The sequence below is a fragment of the Pseudophryne corroboree genome, chromosome 8 (assembly GCF_028390025.1).
Source record: "Pseudophryne corroboree isolate aPseCor3 chromosome 8, aPseCor3.hap2, whole genome shotgun sequence".
In the NCBI taxonomy this organism is placed as follows: Eukaryota; Metazoa; Chordata; class Amphibia; order Anura; family Myobatrachidae; genus Pseudophryne; species Pseudophryne corroboree.
The window spans coordinates 455,921,139-455,930,948 of record NC_086451.1 but is presented as its reverse complement, the minus strand read 5'-3'; the positions used below and the strand labels follow the sequence as shown (position 1 = coordinate 455,930,948).

The 9,810-nt window shown below is 44.7% G+C and overlaps 2 non-coding genes across 2 annotated transcripts; both read left to right on the top strand.

Moving 5' to 3' along the window:
- Positions 1-2,711: 2,711 nt before the first annotated feature.
- Positions 2,712-2,783, top strand: TRNAH-GUG (transfer RNA histidin (anticodon GUG)). The gene has a single exon. It is a non-coding gene; the product is annotated as a tRNA-His (tRNA).
- A 3,858-nt stretch (positions 2,784-6,641) lies between these two features.
- Positions 6,642-6,713, top strand: TRNAH-GUG (transfer RNA histidin (anticodon GUG)). Its single transcript has one exon. It is a non-coding gene; the product is annotated as a tRNA-His (tRNA).
- Positions 6,714-9,810: the final 3,097 nt, after the last annotated feature.

Genomic DNA, 9,810 nt, shown 5'->3' with positions numbered 1-9,810 from the left:
TACATATAGGGTCGGTTCATGAAAAGTGGGGAGAAGTGAGGTAGTGGAGAAGTTGTCCATGGCAACCAATCAGCTGCTACATATAATTTTTATTGAATGCACTTTATAAATGTTACCTCAACACTGATTGGTTGCCATGGGCAACTTCTCCACTTTTTTCACTGCTTCATGAATAGACCCCCTAAGGGGTCTATTTACTAAGCCTTGGATGGAGATAAAGTGGATGGAGATAAAGTACCAGCCAATCAGCTCCTAACTGTCATTTTTCAAACACAGCCTGTAACATGACAGTTAGGAGCTGATTGGCTGGTACTTTATGTCCGTGCACTTTGGGGGTCATTCCGACCCATTCCCACGCAGCGGTTCTTCGTTGTGGTGCGAACGGGTTGGAACTGCGCATGGCGGCGCCAACAATGCACGCGCGTGCCGTTGCCCAGCGACAGCCATCGCCGGGCAACGACCAGAAGAGAGAAGAAAGTGATCGCTAGCACGATCGCAAGAAGATTGATGATAGCGGGGAGGCGTTCCGGGGTGTATACTCACCGTTTTCCGGGCGTGGAGATCCGAACGCAGGAGCGTCCAGGCGTTTGGAGGGCGGATGTCTGACGTCAATCTCGGAACCTTCGTCGCTGGATCCGTCGCACAGGGTAAGTAGGTCTGACCCTGGTCTTGTTTTGCAGGAAACATTTTTAGCATAGCAGGCTGCACAAGCGATCGCTTCCTTGCTAAGCTAAAATACACTCCCCCACAGGCAGCATCTAGTTGATTGCACCAGCAGCAAAAAGTTGCTACATGCGATTAACTCGGAATGACCCCCTATATCTCCATCCAAGGCTTAGTAAATAGACCCCTTAGTGAGCTATTGTGCAATCTGCACAGGACCTGAATAAACGTATAAACTTCATACCCAGCTATAGCTGTAGTTGTATTATACTCGTATCATGAAAACAATGATTATTGATGGCGGCACTGTCAGGGCTCATTCTGAGCTGCACGCTATGCGGCTGTAATTGCGGCCAGCAGTGGAAGCCACACGTCTACCTTATACTAATATGAGAACTGTAGCGCTAATGCCAGGGATTGCCCATCTGCATGCAGCATCCTACGCTGCCCTCCAGACACCGCAAATCATATTTAATATTGACAAAAATTTCACATCTGCACATTCACTGTTTGCAAAAACTCGCCATTAGCGTCCATGCACAGAGATCTGCCCAACTTGGAATCAGACCCTTAAAGTACAGGAAAACTATATAAAATTGTGACATTAATACATTTTAATCTTTAGGATTCCGATAAATAAAAATCAATCGGCGTCTGCATTTCAGCTTACACCCCCCCGGGGGTGGTGAGCTGGAGTGTGTGAAAAGTGACGTGTTTGGCGGCCCAAACGGCGCTTTTCTGGCACTTTGGTCAGGTTTAGCTGCTTTATGCGCAATCAGTGGACACAATTGAATATCGCCCCCGCGGTCTCCTGTCACTTTAGATGGGAAATCGGGCGCGATAATCAATTGAATATCGCCCATAGTGTGATCAGATAGAACATTGTGAATAGAGTTTAATAAAACATTAAAATAGAAACATATCTAAGTAACGTATCACTTCTGGGAGTAATCACATGCTGGATCCTTTAAATAAATAAAAAGAAAAGCAATGACAGTATATGAGATGATTTACATACCACTGACTACAGTAATACAGGTTGAGTATCCCATATCCAAATATTCCAGAATATGGAATTATTTGAGTGAGATAGTGAAACCTTTGTTTTCTGATGGTTCAATGGGAGTCATTCCAAGTTGTTCGCTCGTTATTTTTTTCTCGCAACGGAGCGATTAGTCGCTAATGCGCATGCGCAATGTCCGCAGTACGACTGCGCCAAGTAAATTTGCTATGCAGTTAGGTATTTTACTCACGGTTTTTTCTTCGTTCTGGTGATCGTAATGTGATTGACAGGAAGTGGGTGTTTCTGGGCGGAAACAGGCCGTTTTATGGGTGTGTGCAAAAAACGCTACCGTTTCTGGGAAAAACGCGGGAGTGGCAGGAGAAACGGAGGAGTGTCTGGCCGAACGCTGGGTGTGTTTGTGACGTCAAGCCAGGAACGACAAGCACTGAACTGATCGCAGATGCAGAGTAAGTCTGGAGCTACTCAGAAACTGCTAAGAGGTGTGTAATCGCAATATTGCGAATCCGTCGGTCGCAATTTTGATAAGCTAAGATTCACTCCCAGTAGGCGGCGGCTTAGCGTTTGCAAAGCTGCTAAAAGCAGCTTGCGAGCGAACAACACGGAATGAGGGCCAATGTCCACAAACTTTGTTTAATACACAAAATTATTAAAAAATATTGTATTAAATGACCTTCAGGCTGTGTGTATAAGGTGTATATGAAACATAAATGTATTCTGTGCTTTGATTTAGGTCCCATCACCATGATATCTCATTATGGTATGCAATTATTCCAAAATACGGAAAAATCTGATATCCAAAATACATCTGGTCCCAAACATTTTGGATATGGGATACTCGACCTGCTATAAAGTGTAGGCAGTGCCTGGTCATCAGTGTACGTAGGCTGTGTCATACATGGTAATTGCTGCATCCAGCCCACATGTACAGGATAGGGTTAATCTGCTGAAAGCACTGTCCCAGCTCTGATGCTTGTTAAAGGATTCATGTTGCATAGGGACAAGAGACAGCACAGCTGTAGTGTCTGCCGTGATCGTATAGTGGTTAGTACTCTGTGTTGTGGCCGCAGCAACCCCGGTTCGAATCCGGGTCACGGCAACTTTTTGTTATTTCTTTTTTTTTTTAGGGTTTAATACGTAGAGATGCCTTTCTCTCTGATATATCACTTTCTCAGGCTTCCATCATTGTGCAGCAACTATTTACTAGTTAGGAATCTGAAATTTTAAACCAAATGGAAAAGATTAGACTTTCTTGGCGTCATGTTGAACTAGGACATAAAAACACTATCGGCCTAATTCAGCTTGGATCGCTATTGAGACAGAAAATGCGATTTTCCCAAGCCTGCTTCTGCTAAAAAAATCGCATGTGAAGAGCCGCCCAGAAAGCAAAAAGACGCCCACCGACGCATTCGCAAATCTGCGTATGCAGTCGCATAATTGCGATGCATATGCAGAAATTGAGCACCATGAACAGTGATGGTTGACTCAGGGCTACTCAGAATAATGAGAATGCAGTCGCAGCGGCGCCATGTTTTTAGTCGAAATCCATTGCAACTGACGTCAGATATATGCCCTGAAAACAGCCACGATCCGCCTGTGTTTTCTCATACATCCTAGAGGATGCTGTGGACTCCAAATGGACCATGGGGTATAGACGGGATCCGCAGGAGACATGGGCACTTTAAGACTTTAAAAGGGGTGTGAACTGGCTCCTTCCTCTATGCCCCTCCTCCAGACTCCAGTTAGATTCTGTGCCCAGAGAGACTGGACACATAACGGGCGCTCTCCTGAGTTTCTATGAAAATACTTTATGTTAGGTTTTTTATTTTCAGGGAGCACTGCTGGCAACAGTGGGACTGAGGGAAGAGAAGCAGACCTACTTCTGTGAGTTCAAAGGCTCTGCTTCTTAGGCTACTGGACACTATTAGCTCCAGAGCGTCCGATCACTTGGTATATCCTAGCTGCTCGTTCCCGGAGCCGCGCCGTCGTCCCCCTCACAGAGCCACAAGAAAGAAGCTGGGTGAGTAAAAGAAGCAAAGAAGACGGCAGAAGACTTCAGACTTCAGGGGTACCGCGCAGCAGTCACGCTGCGCACCATTGCTCCCACACACAAGCGGCACTACAAGGGTGCAGGGCGCAGGGGGGGCGCCCTGGGCAGCAATAAAACCTCCATATCAGGCTGGCATAAGAGATATACAGTGCATAGGCACTTTATACAGACCCCCGCCAGGGTAAAAAAGCTAAAAAATAGCGGGGCTGAAGCGCGCCATTAAGGGGGCTTGGCTTAGTCCTCACAGCTCTACACAGCGCCATTTTCTTCTCACAGAGACGCTGGCCCTGCCAAAAGCACTGCTGATGATATCACAGTGAAAAACAAGGGGGAGCACAGTGGTTTAGTATGTTATATGTATACGGTAAGCACAGTATATAAGGAATATGGTGTAATAGAGCTGAAAAACGTCTTCTGTGTTTCCCTGACATAAAATAATCAGTGTAATGTCGGTGGGTGGTTAGTACATGTGTGTCGGCATGTCTACGGCTGAGTACTGTCAAAAATGTCTGTCGGCACCACCGACGCCTGATAGCACTTGGTTCATGAAAATAAATATCAACATGTCCGCAGATGTATATTTTTCACAAGAGAAAACTATATGGGACATACAGACGTGTGTGGGTGACCTTGTCGGCACCAACAAATCTGACTGGGTAAACATTGCATAATAATGTGATGCTTTTCAGAAAGCCATACCTGTATCTATATATATATATATATGTATGGTACGGTTGCACAGACGTAGTAATATCTGTGGAGGGTGTATTATTCCTAATAGATATTTCCCTCAGACCCCTCGGGGGCGCAAAAATGTTATTTGCCCAGTTGCTACTCCCTGTTTTGCCCAACTGCTATCAAATTTACTGCTGTGATCAACTCGGAATGACCCCCTATGTTTGTACATTAGTGAGCTACTGTGCAACAAGGTTCTGCAATCTGCACAGGATCTGAATAAAAGTATAAGCTTTATACCCAGCTAGTAAGCAGCTGTACTATACTCACACAGTATCATGAAAACAATATTCATTGATGGCGGCACAGGCCCTCGTTCCGAGTTGATCGCTTTCCGTCGTTGTTCGCTGTGCAGCGATCAGTGAAAAAAATGGGTCATCTGTGCATACGTACGCACTGCAATGCGCACGCGCGTCGTAAGGGTACGAAGTCCTTTATGGTTTTGCACAGGTTCTAGCGACGATTACAATCGCACAGCCGAACGCAAGGAGATTTCTGTTTTATTAAAATCTATTCACAATTTTCTAAGTAACGTATCACTTCTGGGAGTAATCACATGCTGGATCCTTTAAATAAATCCAAAGAAAAGCAATGACAGTATATGAGATGATTTACATAACACTGACTACAGTAATACAGGTTGAGTATCCCATATCCAAATATTCCGGAATACGGTATATTCCGAAATACGGAATTTTCTGAGTGAGAGTGAGATAGTGAAACCTTTGTTTTCTGATGGCTCAATGTCCACAAACTTTGTTTAATACACAAAATTATAACAAAATATTTTATTAAATGACCTTCAGGCTGTGTATATAATGTGTATATGAAACATAAATGAATTGTGTGAATGTACACACACTTTGTTTAATGCACAAAGTTATTAAAAGTATTGGCTAAAGTTACCTTCTGTTTGGGTCTCCTGCCCTGTGCTGCCACGTCGTCATGGCAACCGGGAGACAAGTGCTAGCGGAGTAACCTGAGCGCAGCTGATACTCCGGTTCGGGTCTTTTGCTGTGCAGTGGTTACAGGCTCTGTGCACGGCAGGGGATCCGGTGCTGGTTTTTGTGCTCACAGTCTGTGAGGTCTGAGTGGGGCGTGGACAGCACCTGCTTTATAAGGCCTCTTCTCAGGTTAAGCAGATGCTGCTGAATCTTTGTTGGTTAGTCAGTTCCTGAAAGTTAGCCAGTACTGTGTAGCTTTGTATTTGTTGTTGCTTACTGCAAATAGGCCTGGGGATTTGGTACTACACTCTGCCAATCCAGACCTAGCAGTAAGACTGGAGTCAGTCGTTTAACTTGCTGGGGTTCTTTTGCTACTCTGTGAATTTAGCAAGTTTGCTGCTGTATTCTCAGACTTGCCTGCCAAAATCCTTTCTCACTGTGCAAGGTGTTCAGGTGTCAGTTTAGTGGCAGTAAGCTGAACCTGTGCACTGCATGTGAGGATTAGGATTGTGGAGATTCTCCTTGTGTCTATTATTCCATCTCTGACCAAGGAGTTTACTGCCACACCCGTTGGTAACCCTTTAGGGTTTTGCTGTTGCCCTTAGCAACAGCATTTCGGGTTCTCTACGTATTAAAACACAACATCTTGCTTTTTCCCATCTGAGCATTCCTAATACTAGGGAGACACCCAGTTTCTTAGCCTCCGGGCTTCTCTGTTCACTTTGTGTTTATTTTGTTACCCTATCACCTTCTGTGTATGTAATGTCATATTCCCCAGTCTGTCTGTGAGTTCATTTGTTTTTGCATCCCTCTCCATTTAGACACCAGTACATTACTGCAGGCACTGGTGTGCATAACAGTTCAGACACCAGTACATTCCTGCAAGCACTGGTGTGCATAACACCTTCAGGCTACGTGTATATGAAACATAAATGCATTCTGTGCTTAGACTTGGGTCCCATCACCATGATATCTCATTATGGTATGCAATTATTCCAAAATACTGAAAAATCTGATATCCAAAATAATTATAGTCTCAAGCATTTTGTATAAGGGATACTCAACCTGTATAAAGTGTAGGCAGTGTCATACAGGGTTATTGCATCTTCCAGCCCACATGTACGGGATAGGGTTAATCTGCTGAAAGCACTGTCCCAACTCTGGTGCTTGTTAAACTTTAAAGGATTCATTTCACATAGGGACAAGTGACAGCACAGCTGTAGTGTCTGCCGTGATCGTATAGTGGTTAGTACTCTGCGTTGTGGCCGCAGCAACCCCGGTTCGAATCCGGGTCACGGCAACTTTTTTTTTTTTTTTTTCTTTTTTTTTTTTAGGGTTCAATACGTAGAGATGCCTTTCTCTCTGATATATCACTTTCTCAGGTTTCCATCATTGTGCAGCAACTATTTACTAGTTAGGAATCTGACATTTTAAACCAAATGGCAGAGATTAGACTTTCTTGGCGTCCTGTTGAAATTGGACATAAAAACACTATAAGCCTAATTCATCTTGGATCGCTATTGAGACAGAAAATGCAATTTTCTCAAGCCTGCTTCTGCTAAAAATCGCATGTGAAGAGCCGCCCAGAAGGGAATTAGACGCTCACCGATGCATTCACATATGTGCGTATGCAGACGCATAATTGCGATGCATATGCAGAAATTGAGCACCATGAACAGTGATGGTTGACCCAGGGCTACTCAGAGTAATGAGAATGCAGTCGCAGCGGCGCCATGTTTTTAGTCGAAATCCATTGCAACTGACGTCAGATATATGCCCTGAAAACGGCCACGATCCGCCTGCGTTTTTCCAACCACTCCCCACAGATGGCATGTAACCCCCCCACACACGGACACTTCCTGTCAGTCACTATGCGACTGCACTATGCGGGGACTGCGATCGCATTGCAGCTTTCATACATGTGTGATGATAATCGGACGATTTGCAAAATTGCAATTGAGCCTGAATAAGGCCCTATGACCCTCATTCCAAGTTGTTCGCTCGCAAGCTGCTTTTAGCAGCATTGCACACGCTAAGCCACCGCCTACTGGGAGTGTATCTTAGCTACTCAAAATTGCGAACGAAAGATTCTCAAAAATGCGAATAGACTCTTCTTAGCAGTTTCTGAGTAGCTCCACACTTACTCGGCATCTGCGATCAGTTCAGTCAGTTTCGTTCCTGGTTTGACGTCACAAACACACCCAGCGTTCGCCCAGACACTCCCCCGTTTCTTCAAACACTCCCGCGTTTTTCCCAGAAACTAGCGTTTTTTCACACACTCCCATAAAATGGGCAGTTTCCGCCCAGAAACACCCACTTCCTGTCAATCACATTACGATCACCAGAACGAAGAAAAAACCTTGTAATGCCGTGAGTAAAATACCTAACTGCATAGCAAATTTACTTGGCGCAGTCGCACTGCGGACATTGTGCATGCGCATTAGCGACTAATCGCTCCGTTGCGAAAGAAAAATAACGAGCGAACAAGTCGGAATGACCCCCTATGTTTGTACATTAGTGAGCTACTGTGCCACAAGGTTCTGCAATCTGCACAGGATCTGAATAAATGTATACGCTTTATACCCAGCTAGTAAGCAGCTGTACTATACTCACACAGTATCATGAAAACAATATTCATTGATGGCGGCACTGGCCCTCGTTCCGAGTTGATCTCTAGCTGCCGTTGTTCACTGTGCAGCGATCAGTAAAAAAAAATGGCTAATATGCGTATGCACTGCAATGCGCACACGCGTCGTACGGGTACGAAGTCCTTTGTGGTTTTGCACAGTTTCTAGCGACGGTTCCAATCACACAGCCGAACACAGGGAAATTGACAGGAAGTGGGAGTATATGGGTGTCAACTGACCGTTTTCAGGGAGTGTTTGAAAAAACGCAGACGTGGCCGGGCGTTTGCTGGGCGGGTATCTGACGTCATTACCGTGTCACTCGTCGCAGAAATCATCGCACAGAATAAGTAATTACAGGGCTGGTCTTGTTCTGCACAAAATCTGTATGCAGCCGCTCTGCTGCACAGGCGTTCGCACTCCTGCAAAGTGAAAATACACTCCCCCGTGTGCGGCGACTATGCGTTTGCACGGCTGCTAAAAGCAGCTAGCGAGCGAACAACTCGGAATGAGGGCCAATGTTGGGCTCACTCTGAGCTGCACACTATGTAGCTGTACTGTAATTGCGGCCAGCAGAGGAAGCCACACTTACTACCTTCATACTAATATGAGAACCGTAGGGCTAATGCGAGGGTTTGCCCATCTGAATGCAGCATCCTGCGCTGCCTTACAGACACCACAAATCATAATTAATATTGACAAAAAAAAGTGTAATTTGACATTGTGCATTTACTGTATGCAGAAACTCGCCATTTGCGTCCATGCACGAGATCCGCCCAACTCAGAATCAGCCCTTTAGAGGACAGGAAAACTGCAAAATTGTAACATTAATACATTTTAATCTTTAGGATTCCAATAACTAAAAATCAAATAATTATTAAATATGTGGATACTGGGTGGAATTAAAATGTTAATCACGCCGACAGCCAAAAGATGGCGAACAACCGGAAACAAATCAATTGCAGCTCCGTTCTAGCGCAATGGCTGCCGGCTTCTGTGTTTCAGCTGGCACCCTCTGTGGGTGGTGAGCTAAAATGCGTGAAAAGTGACCCGTTTGGGCGCCAAACTGAATTTTTTCGCGATTGCGACCAACACTTTGGTCAGGTGTAGCTGCTTTACGCAGCTAAACACAACCTCTATGGGAACGATCAGCGCAGAAAAGAGACACAATTGAATATCGCCCCTGCAGTCTCTCATGACTTTAGATGGGAGATCAGCTGCAATAATCAACTGAATGTCGCCCATAGTGTGATTAGAAAATTGTGAATAAAGATTAATATAACATTGAAACAGAAACACATCTAAGTAACGTATCACTTTGTGTAGTAATCCCATACTAGATCCTTGCAATACCAAAACAGACTACAGTAATATGAAGTGTAGTCAGTACCTCGTACTCAGTGTATGTACAGTAATATGAAGTGTAGGCAGTGCTTGGTACTCAGCGTATGTACAGTAATATGAAGTGTAGTCAGTACCTCGTACTCAGTGTATGTACAGTAATATAAAGTGTAGGCAGTGCCTGGTACTCAGTGTATGTACAGTAATATAAAGTGTAGGCAGTGCCTGGTACTCAGTGTATGTACAGTAATATAAAGTGTAGGCAGTGCCTGGTACTCAGTGTATGTACAGTAATATAAAGTGTAGGCAGTGCCTCGTACTCAGTGTATGTACAGTAATATGAAGTGTAGGCAGTGCCTGGTACTCAGCGTATGTACAGTAATATGAAGTGTAGTCAGTACCTCGTACTCAGTGTATGTACAGTAATATAAA